We start from the raw sequence: 10,082 nt of genomic DNA, 5'->3' as shown, positions 1-10,082 counted from the left end.
GGCGCCAGATAGAAAGAATCGGTGTGACCGATTTTGACTTTAGGTTTTAGGTCATATGTGGATGTGAGAAAGTAATTGAGGGTTTTTGGAGCATATCACTAAGAACTTGAAGCAAGAGGCTCATTAAGCAACACCTCATCCCTCCTTGATAGTATTGGCTTTTCCTATAGACTCAATGTGATCTTGGATCACTAAAATGTAAAATGTAGAGTCTTGAGCTTTTGAGCTTGAGCCAATCCTTTGTCCTTAATATTTTGAGGGATCCACTTTCATCATCCATGCCATGCCATTCATTGAGCTTTCCTGAAATATTTGTCTTGGAATAGCATTAGCTCAATGAGCTATATGTTGTTATGAATTACCAAAACCACCTAGGGATAGTTGCACTTTGAATCTCCCCTTTTTGGTAATTGATGACAACATATAGATCAAAGCTTCGACAAATGATAATAAGATTAAAAAACATCGTCGCTTCGAGAAGTATGTGATAAGCAAGAGCTCCCCCTATATTTGTTCATAGTTTAAGATTTGCTTTGGACTGCAAATGCACAAGGAATTAGGCTCATGGGTTACTCTTCCATGTCACATACATCTTGATGGAGCGCTCAAAATAATAAAGATTGAATACATGCACTCATCACCAAGCAAAGTGAATGATCATATAAGGATAAGTAAGATAATATCATCTAACAAGCATAAGTGTAGCTTATGATCAAACACATGATCATCAATGTCTCACAGATAATAGCATAGTATCTCAAGCAATCAAAAGCAAACAAAGTTCAACCAAGAAGACAAGAGAGAACAAAAGCAAACTCTCTCTCTCTCTCTCTCGAAGCCTATGATCTATACATTTTTCTCCCCCTTTGGCAACAAGTTACCAAAAAGTTCCTAGAAAATGCATAGTACTATATCGTCTCTCAGGCTTGATCTTCGGTTGGTGGAGTAGAGATGGCTCCTTGGACGAAGACTTCAGTTGATGTGGATGGAGCTGGAGGAGTTGGTGCTGGATCTGGTTGCACTGGAGCTGTAGCTGGTGCGGATGAAGTGGCTCTGGTGTTTGTCACTAGCACTGCAGCTGATCTCTGAGCTCGAGGCACTCTGGCAAATGCATCAGTAGTTGTCCTTCCCTTCCTCTCATACATGTCTTCCTATAGCTGCTCCACAACTGACTGAATCTCAGTTACTTTGACATCTAAATCATAGAATTTTTGTTCCATGATTATTTCCAGGCTCTCCTAGTTTTGAGTTAGGGTGGCCAACCCCTTCTCAATCCTCAGTGTTGATGCTATCAAGTAACCAAGCTGCTCCTGCTTGTTCTTCAAAAAGTACTCAGATGCCTCCTCTTGAGTTGGCATCTTGGCAGCCTTCTCTCTCTTTGCTTTCTCCTTCTTCTCTTGAGCTTGTACTGATGATGGTTCATTCTCATTCACCACAACTTGATTGTCCTCAAAGTCTGGATAGAGAGCAAAGTGTTCCTTATCCAACAGATATTTTCCTGTGTCCATCTTTGAGTTTATCAACTCCTGAATTTGTGGGGCATATCCACAACTCCTCTTTTGGTCTGCTGCTGTCCTCTTGATAGTCTCAACCATGAGGCTCATGACCTTGAATTTCTGTGGCACATCAAATATGTGTAGCAAGTTGATTGCATGCCCTCTGATCATGCTCTGGTCACCTGACTTGGGCAAAAGAGTGTGCCTTAGGATCCAGTTGATCGTTGGCAGCCCTGACAGAAGAAAATGGACTGACCCAAACGAGAAAGTCTCAAGAGCTTTGTCTGGGATCTCCTTATACATATGTGACATAGTATTGTGTCCCATCTTCTTCTTGGCATAAACGTCCAAGTCATCTTCACTCTCCTTTGGGGCATTGATCAGATTTGCCCACTCCTCAATGGTTGATTGGTATCTCGTTCCTTCACACATCCAAACTATCCTGCCATCTGGATAGAAATGTGTTGTGGAGTAGAATTGCATAATGAGCTCATCATTCCAGTTGGTGAGCTTCTGCCCAACAAAATCTGCAACTCCACATGCACTGAAGTTGTCATACACTCCAGGATAGTGTTCTTCATTCTCCTTTATGTAGGTCCAGTCGACCCACCTCATATCACACACTATAGGCTTCTTGTCCAACAAGATTGTCTCATAGAAGTCCTGATGTTCCTTTGTGTGGAACCTGTAATCAACAACAGTCCTTCTCCTGGTGGCATATGGATCTGTCACTCTCCATAGCCTCAACCCTGAGTATCTTCTAATATTCATGTCCTCAACCACAGGATGAGCATCATTGTGGTCTGGAATCTTGGGTTTGAGCTTCCTCAGGACTTGTCCTTCATCATCTTCCTCAGCAGCAACTTCAGGCACTAGGGCCTTGTTCTTCTCAGCAGCTGGTATACTCCTGGTATTCCTCTTCGGTGCATTCTTGGCCTTGGAGGCAGCTTTGGGTGCTTCTTTGGGCTTTGATGTTGCAGCCCCTGACCTTAATTATAGCATCACCCATCAGCTTTTGTGCCTTGGGTGCTGGTGCAGCAACCTCTTCTTCCTCCTCCTCTTCCATCATGGAAGGTTGTCCAACAACTCTGGCCATGGTCTTTCTGACCCTTTCCTTCCTCTTCTTTCCTTCTGCAGCTGGCTCTATGAGATCAGGTTTTGCAGGCATTTGTGTTGATCCTCTGACCTTCAGCATGGGTGTCCTCTTGGCAGGGACCTTCCTATTAAGTCCAGGCTTTGTGGTCTTTGCTGAGCCATACTCCTTTTTGAGAACTACCTTCTTGGAAGTGGCCTCATCTTCAGCTGCCACATAGTCCTCATCCTCAGAGTCTGAGGTTCTCTTCCTTCTGGCTCTTGTGGCTGCTTTGGGCCAATTGCTAGGAGTGCTTCTGCTGCCATCATCTGAAGTGCTAGAGGGACTAGTGCCCTCACTCATGTGAATCTGCTCTTCTTCCCTGTTCTGACTGTCACTTTGGTCTGACATGCTGAAAACACTGACTGCTGACCCTGCGAACAGTTATAGATGAGATAGAATGGATGAGCATCACAAAATGCAGAGATTTTTGCAAAAGAATGATTCAAAAACTTAGTTTTAGTTTTCCACAGAAAGCATCTCGGATCAACCGATTTTCAAACTCGGTGATACCGAAGCAGCTTTTGGAACCTAAACATGTGATCTCTGTCAGACCGAGTCACAGTTCGGTGGCACCGAGACTGCTAGGGTTTCACAAAGTTCCAAAATCGGTCACATCAATTAGCAATTTTCGGTCGGACCGAGAGTTACTAGTGCAATGGCGTTAGTCGAATCGGTGGGACCGAGTTTTTCAACTCGGTGGGTCCGAGATAGTTTCGGCGGAAACCTAACCCTAAATTTTCAAATCGCATCTATTCTAAGGATTGTTTTGACTGGATAGAGGTGTTTCAATCGTGGCAAGAATCATAATGAACACAATGTGCTGAGAATTAGACGAGGATAGCACTGTGATCGAGTTCATACCCTAGTTCGGCGATGAACTTGCTACGGCGGCAAGGGCGGGGACGAATTCCGTTGACGGCGGCAGAGATCAGCGACAGGAGGCGACTGGCGACGAAGTCGACGATCCGGAGACCTAGAAGGCAGAGCGAGCTATGCGCGGGCGAAGAGGTTTGGAGAAAGTTTCCAAATTTTTGCCCGTGAGTATATATAGCCCGACACTGTCGGTGTGACCGAGTGGAACAACTCGGTGGCACCGAGATGCATAACTATTGACAGTTATAGCAACTCGGTGAGACCGAAAAGTTCAAATCGGTTGCACCGAGAATGAAAACCTAGATCGACTTAGTGATCTCGGTATGACCGAAATGGAAGAATCAGTCAGACCGAAAATCACAAAGAAGTTTTGGAAGTTTAAGTCCATGATGAATCGGGGATTCCGAGTGCTCCTCACACAGAGTGGTTCGAATCTGACTTGATCAAATTTTGTGATGTAGCATGAATAGAGTTTGAGACGAGAAAAGCATAGATAGCTAGAGAAGGTTCTTAGGCATTCTTGTCCATCCACTTGGCGAAAGAAAAAGAAACCAATCAGTCAAAACAACAAGTGGATGTCCTCGAATGAGTAGAATATGCAACCAACATGCTCACACAATAAAATGGCAACTGAAATATGTGGCAAAGCATGCACAACCAATTCTAGTATCTATCAAACAATTGGCGATGACTAGGTCATCTATATATGAGTATATTGACTTAGGAGTCAAATGAGAACATTTGATCATAGGTCATACTCATCGTTTAAGCTCAAGTGGGGTTACCACTTTTACATAATGCATTGATGTGTTCACATCATTAGAGTTGCTTTGACTCAATTCTTAGAGTTAAGCTCCCCCTAGATGTGAGATCCCCCTTTAGAGGGATGAACTAACCTTGGGTTTTGTCGATGATGACTTCATGTAGGTGTTGAAGATGTGGATGCTCATTGTTGATGTAGATCATTTGGAGCAATCCTTTGGAGTGAGTTGCACTTTCAATACCTACACGGGTTAGTCCCACAAGGAACAAACAAGAATATCCATAGACATAGAGTGATGCACACGCAAGATGATGTCCATGAAAACATTAGGTTACCTTGTCCCTTGCCTTACCAACATGAGGGTTTGTGACTCCTTGAACTAGTGCAAGATATGGAAGTTGATTGCACTTGTCCTTGCCATAATGATATGAGTGAAGAATGTTGGCAGAGTCACCCTCAAGAACACTCTAGTTCTTCTTCTTCGGGATCCACATCATCTTGATGGGAATCCTTGGAGTTGTAGTTGTACTTGATGAAGTAGAACTTGACGTAGTCTTGGGAACCCACTTGACCAAGGCCTTGGGTGCTTCTTCAAATGCATCAATCTCCTCTTGAAGCTTGTCCTTGCCTTTGTTCTTGTGGTCTTGTGGTGGAAGATCATCTTGTGCTTGTGTTACCTTGAAGGAAGTAGGATCATACTTCACTTGTTGAGGAACAAACTTCGTCTTGGGGTATTGATCTTCTTCCCACTCAACTCCATTGGCATTGAACTTCCGTTCAAAACCAACACCTTGATTCTTCCGGTGCCTTCCTTGCTTGCGTACAATTTCCTCGAATTGCTTACTCCCGGCAAGGCTCTTGTATACACCTTTCTCTATAATTCCCTTCAATAAGCTATTTTCTTGCTCAAGTGTAACTTGGCTAAGAGAATCATTAGTGGAATCAAGAGAACTACTAGAAGCAACAATATTGGATTTAGCATTATTATTGTTACTACTAGAGGAAGAATCTTTCTTGTTCTTGTTATTCGACTTGACTTGAGGCATGTAAGTAGATAAGAGTAAACGCTTGGCAATGTAAGAAGAACTTTTCTTACGGAGATCATCATTGATTGCCTTTAAGAACTCATGTTCTTGCTCAAGATTGAGCTTTTCAAAGCGTAACTTCTCATGAGCCCTTAAAAGTTCTCGATGATCTTCTAAAATAGTTTCATGAGCTAACTTAAGAGTGTTTAGTTCTTTAGTTAGACGCTCAATCTTCTCCTTATCATTGCCATTCGTTTTGTCTTGATTAGCATGATTAATTGACGTTTCATCATAGTATTCATTACTAGAGTTGTCAATAAGTAAATCATCATCACCTAACAAGTCATCTTCATCACTATTAAAATCAACATACTCGGGGTGTGTTACCTTAGGACCTTTGGCCATGAAGTATCTTCCAATTCCCTCATTTGGTGAATCAAATATGTCGTAGGAGTTGGTTGACACAAGTGCTAGACCGGCAACACCTTCATCTTGAGTATGTTCGGAGTCGGAGTGATAGCTTCTCTCGGAGTGATGTTCAGAGTCGAAACCGGATACCCATTCACCAACATGAGCTTGATGTCTTCGTCTTGTGTAGCTCCTTGATGACTTGTCCTTCCTTTCTGAATCCTTGCTTCTCCGTGAGGCTCTTCATTCATAACGATCATCTCTACTCCTCCTTTCTCTTGGTGGTGATTCTTCTCTTCTACTTCTTATTTTTGGAGAATCTTCTCTTTTTTGTAGGGTGCCGTACACTCATTAGAATAGTGTCCGGGTCTTCCACAATTGTAGAAATTGCGCTCTCGACTAGAAGATCTTTTGTCATTGTAAGACCTTGACTTAGAGCTTCTTTCTTTGCTTCTACTCTTGTAGAATTTGTTGAAGTTCTTCACCATTAAGCTCAATTCTTCATTGAAGGTTTGTTTCTCACTTGATGATGTGGGGGCTTCACATGAGGCTTTGTAAGCTCCACTTGACTTGTTGTGAAGTTCCTCCTTATCCTTGAGTGACATCGCATGAGCAACAATTCTTCCAATGATTTCCATTGGCCTGAGATCTTTGTAATTTGGCATCATTTGGATCAATGTGCACACGGTATCATATCTTCCATCCAATGCTCTTAGGATCTTCTTGATGATGAATCTGTCGGTCATCTCTTCACTTCCTAAGCCGGCAATCTCATTTGTGATAAGAGCAAGCCTAGAGTACATTTCAGCGACACCTTCACCATCCTTCATTTTGAACTTGTCAAGCTGACTTTGGAGCACATCCAACTTGGATTCCTTAACGGAGTCGGTACCTTCATGCATATCAATCAAAGTATCCCAAATTTCCTTTGCATTCTCAAGACGGCTGATTTTGTTGAATTCTTCGGGGCACAAGACATTGAAGAGGATATCACAAGCTTGAGCGTTGTATTGCAGCATCTTCAATTCATTCGCATTTGCTTCACGGTTCGGCTCTCTCCCATCAAAGAATTCACCTTGCAAGCCAATACACACAATAGCCCAAACGGCGGGGTTATGTCCGAGAATATGCATTTTCTTCCAACTAGCAAAATTAGTGACATCAAAGTAAGGACCTCTATGGTGATAATTTCCCTCGTTAGACGCCATACTCTCCTAGGTTGTGAAACCAAGGCTATGGCCACCAAAAGCTGTGGAAATCAAAGCAAATGGAGACCAAAGCTCTGATACCACTTGTACGACCTTGGAGTATGTCTAGAGGGGGGTGATTAGACTACTTGACCAATAAAAACTTAACCTTTTCCCAATTTTAGACTTTGGCAGATTTTAGCTATCTTTGCACAAGTCAAGCAATCTTCACACAATTCAAGCAAGCATGCAAAGAGTATATGAGCAGCGGAAATTAAAGCAAGCAACTTGCAAGAATGTAAAGGGAAGGGTTTGGAGGATTCAAACACAATTGGAGACACAAATGTTTTTGTCGTGGTTCCGATAGGTGGTGCTATCGTACATCCATGTTGATGGAGACTTCAACCCATGAAGGGTAACGGTTGCGCGAGTCCACGGAGGGCTCCACCCATGAAGGGTCCACGAAGAAGCAACCTTGTCTATCCCACCATGGTCGTCGCCCACGAAGGACTTGCCTCACTAGCGGTAGATCTTCACGAAGTAGGTGATCTCCTTGCCCTTACAAACTCCTTGGTTCAACTCCACAATCTTGTCAGAGGCTCCCAAGTGACACCTAGCCAATCTAGGAGACACCACTCTCCAAGAAGTAACAAATGGTGCGTTGATGACGAACTCCTTGCTCTTGTGCTTCAAATGATAGTCTCCCCAACACTCAACTCTCTCTCACAGGATTTGGATTTGGTGGAAAGAAGATTTGAGTGGAAAGCAACTTGGGGAAGGCTAGAGATCAAGATTCATATGGTAGGAATGGAATATCTTGGCCTCAACACATGAGTAGGTGGTTCTCTCTCAGAACTGGTAAGTTGGAAGTGTAGGTTTGTTCTGATGGCTCTCTCCATGAATGAAGAGGAGGTGGAGGAGTATATATAGCCTCCACACAAAATCTAACCGTTACACACAATTTACCAAACTCGGTGGGACCGAATCAACAAACTCGGTCGGACCGATTCAGTAAACCTAGTGACTGTTAGTGATTTCGGTGGGAGCGACATGCAACTCGGTAGGACCGATATGGTTAGGGTTAGGGCATAACGTAATCTCGGTGAGACCGATTACACAAACTCGGTGAGACCGATCTTGGTAATTAGCTAACCAGAGAGTTGGTCAGGTAAACTCGGTGGGACCGATTCACTCTTTTCGGTGAGACCAAAATGTTACGAAATGGAAACAAAGAGTTTACATTGCAATCTCGGTTGGACTGATCGCTCACTTCGGTTAGACCGAAATGTTATGAAGGGAAACAGGGAGATTATAATCCCATCTCGGTGAGACCGAGATCCCTATCAGTGAGACCGATTTGCCTAGGGTTTGTGGCAGTGGCTATGACAATTGAACTCGGTGGCGCCGGATAGAAAGAATCGGTGGGACCGATTTTGACTTTAGGTTTTAGGTCATATGTGGATGTGAGAAAGTAATTGAGGGTTTTTGGAGCATATCACTAAGCACTTGAAGCAAGAGGCTCATTAAGCAACACCTCATCCCTCCTTGATAGTATTGGCTTTTCCTATAGACCCAATGTGATCTTGGATCACTAAAATGTAAAATGTAGAGTCTTGAGCTTTTGAGCTTGAGCCAATCCTTTATCCTTAATATTTTGAGGGATCCACTTTCATCATCCATGCCATGCCATTCATTGAGCTTTCCTGAAATATTTGTCTTGGAATAGCATTAGCTCAATGAGCTATATGTTGTTATGAATTACCAAAACCACCTAGGGATAGTTGCACTTTCAGTAGCGCACCCAAGAAGGCCCACAAGCCGGCGTGCTTTGTTGACGTATTTCTGCAATGATAATGAAACAATGTGAACTTCTGCAATGTCCAATACCTGCAAGTGAACTTAAGAAAATGAACTCCATATTACCTTCACCGTTTCCCTCAACTTGTTCTCACTAGCTCGAGTCCCAGGGATAGCACTAAGCGCATCAGAGGCTTGAAAAATGCTTTTGTTCAGCTCCGAAGACCGCAAAGTAATAAAATGAGTCAGTAGCACTAAAAGCTGATTTCATCCAACCGTCGGTTCAAAAGAGGTAAAAACAACTTACCACTCTGTTCATGAGGGGTCCGTACTCCCTAAACCCGCCTTGAAGCTCTCTGATGCTTTTGTTGTAGGCTTCATTCTCGGAGCAGTCATCGAACAGGTCTTCGGCATCTGCTGTTGTCCACTGGGGCGTCAGACGCAAACGATGCTTGATGCCATCGTCGTACCACAGCATGTTATCCTCGTAGTCATCCTAGTCAATCACTCTCCTCTCCGTGTCTTTGCGTCCTTTCCACTCGTTCCATTCCTCCACGTATTTCGCATGTTCGGCTTCCCAATCCGTGATTGATTGATTCTTCTGCCTACTCATCCTGCAATGCATAAGAAAGAATATAAAACATCCTTCTTGTATGAATGTAAAACATCAAAACAAGAACTTAGAATCGATGAGGATGGCTTGTGGTATTCACTGGTGTAGGTCGTAGCCACCGGCATCGTGGTCGGCTGGTGGTGTGTGTTGCGCCTTACCAAATTGTGCGGCAACGCGCTGTGGCAAGTGGTACTCCACGGCATAGACACAAATCATGGGCAGGATGCACCGGAAGAGAAGCCGGTCAGCTTGCACATGTTGTTCACCTCGAACCCCCACTCTCGATCATCACTATACGTCCGCCAAGTAACCTATAACCAAATAATGGTAAGCTCAAGTGAAAGTGTTATCGAAACAATGGTAAGCTCAAGTGAAAATGTAGTTCTTATACCTGGAAAGGCGTGAGAGCATCAAGCTCATTAGGAAGGCGAGTATGGCGCCCCCCAGCTGTACCCCGCATCCCAGTCCTTTAGGAAGTCCAGATACATCCATAGGGCAGAGTTCCCGGAGCAGTCCGGAAATACTACCTCTGTGAGAATGTGCCACAGGTAGGCCCGGCGTACTGATCCACCACCCGGGGCTCGGCATCTTCCGGGCACTTGCTCCGGTGCTCGAGGAGCCATGGCAGCGGTATGCCGGAAGTCCGGTTGCTCATAGGGGGGGGGGGGGGAGGAGTCACCGATGAGGCTGACAACCCTATCGTGCCAGTTCACCCTCTCCACTCTTCCTGTGAGAGCACGACCCTCGAGCGGTAGTGTCGTAATCATCGCCCAATCCTCGAGGGT

The sequence above is a fragment of the Triticum dicoccoides genome, chromosome 2B, assembly GCF_002162155.2.
Source record: "Triticum dicoccoides isolate Atlit2015 ecotype Zavitan chromosome 2B, WEW_v2.0, whole genome shotgun sequence".
In the NCBI taxonomy this organism is placed as follows: domain Eukaryota; kingdom Viridiplantae; phylum Streptophyta; class Magnoliopsida; order Poales; family Poaceae; genus Triticum; species Triticum dicoccoides.
The sequence above is the reverse complement of the archived record's forward strand: the minus strand, read 5'-3'. Positions refer to the sequence as shown.